The 1916-nt window shown below is 39.6% G+C and overlaps 1 non-coding gene across 1 annotated transcript; it reads left to right on the forward strand.

The window, feature by feature from the left end:
* The first annotated feature begins 1412 nt into the window (after positions 1-1412).
* LOC128042774 (small nucleolar RNA R71) lies at positions 1413-1519 on the forward strand. Its single transcript, XR_008198285.1, has one exon. It is a non-coding gene; the product is annotated as a small nucleolar RNA R71 (small nucleolar RNA).
* The last annotated feature ends 397 nt before the right edge of the window (positions 1520-1916 follow it).

Here is a 1916-nt window from a genome sequence, read left to right on the forward strand (position 1 = left end):
CCGCTAGCTGAAGCGTCACAGTTGTAGGTCTTACTTCACCTATCCCTAACATCTTTAAAATAGACTTAGGAATCAAGTTGATACTCAATCCTAAGTCACAAGAGCTTTACCACGGTAAGATTCACCAATGTTACAGGGTATAGTAAAGCTTCCTTGATCTTTCAATTTCGATGGCAATTTGTTCTGCAGGAACGTACTGCACTCCTTTGTCAAGGTAACAGTCTCATACCCACTCAGTCGTTTCTTCTTGGACAGTATATCCTTCATAAACTTCACATAATTCGGTATTTTTTCTAAAGCCTCCACCAACAGAATATTGATGTGTAACTGCTTCAGAACATCCAAAAACTTCTTAAATTGCACCTCCTGTTTCTGCTTGTGTTGCTGCAATCTTTGCAGATATGAAGGTGATGGAACTTTCGGTTGAACCAGATAACTTTTCTGAGTAGGTAAATCTGCATCCAAAGAAGATGTTAATATATCTTAATTCACTAAGTCAGGGTTTACCTTGTCAGACTTTGTAGTTTCTGAATCCTGTGGTGTAGGAACTTCAACAGCTGGTTGATTCTTCTCAACGGGCTTATCTTCGACATCAATCAATTAGGTTCTAGAATTTTACCACTTCGCAGTACCACTGCCTTGATATGTTCTTTACCCAAATTTCTTAGATTCTCAGTATCGCTCGGCAAGGTTCCTTGTGGTCTATTACGTAGCTCTGTAGCTAACTAGCCCATTTGGTTTTCCAAATTTTTCAGTGTTGCTGCTTGGCTTTGGATCAAAGCGTCATTCTTTGCCATGTACGCTTTCAACAAGTTCTCCAAACTGTTTGATGCCTCAGCTTGAGGTTGTTTTGGAGCTTGCTAATTAAACCCGTGAGATTGGTTGGGTCTTTGCTACAATAAGTTATTGTTTGGTCCATTTCCTTGGTTGCTTCAAGAAAAGTTAGGATGATTACGCCATGAAGAATTGTAGAAGTTGACTGGGGTCATTGTCCACTCCTGTTTTGATATTGGTTCCCCACATAGTACACTGACTCAGGATTTTATGGACAATTCTCAAAAGAATGACTTTCTGCACAGTACACACAGGAAACTACTTCAAACGGACTTGGTGGCTGAGCTGCAAAATTATTAGTACTATTAGTGGTTAACTATTTTAACATAGAGGAAATAGACGATACTTGAGCTGCTAAAGAAGTGAAAGACTCAACTTCATGAACTCAGGCTACACTTCTTCTTGAAGCTGTTCGATTTGTTGGCCATTGATAGTTATTACTCGTGATCCTCTCGATGATCTCATAAGCCTCATTATAAGACTTAGACAAAATTTCACAATTCGTGGAAGCATCTACCACCAATCTTGTATGTGCATTGAGACCATTATAGAATGTCTCCAACTGGATATAGTGAGGAATCCCATGATGAGGACACTTACGAAGTAACTCCTTGAATCGCTCCCAAGCCTCATACAAAGACTCGTCATCCAATTGTTGGAAAGTTGTGATCTCGTTCCTCAACTTAGTGTTTTTGCTAGGTGGAAAATATTTAACCAAAGATCTCTCTGCTAATTCTTGCCATGTAGATATCGAACTTGGTGGCAATGAATTGAGTCATGCTCGTGCTCGATCTCGCAATGAGTATGGAAATAACTTCAGCCTCAGTGTGTCTTTAGTCACATCGACTATCTTGAATGAATCACTCACCTCCATAAACAATTGAAGGTGGAAATGTGGATCTTCTGTGGACATACCACTAAATTGGTGCACCATTTGTAGCATTTGAAACATCACTAGTTTCAATTCAAACTGGGTTGCCTCCATATCTGGCCTTCTAATTCTTGGGTTTAACTCACTGAAAGGTGGCACAACATATTGTTTGATGCATCGATCCCTATCATCGGTAATGAGGATAGAATTT

The sequence above is a fragment of the Gossypium raimondii genome, chromosome 7 (assembly GCF_025698545.1).
Source record: "Gossypium raimondii isolate GPD5lz chromosome 7, ASM2569854v1, whole genome shotgun sequence".
NCBI lineage: Eukaryota > Viridiplantae > Streptophyta > Magnoliopsida > Malvales > Malvaceae > Gossypium > Gossypium raimondii.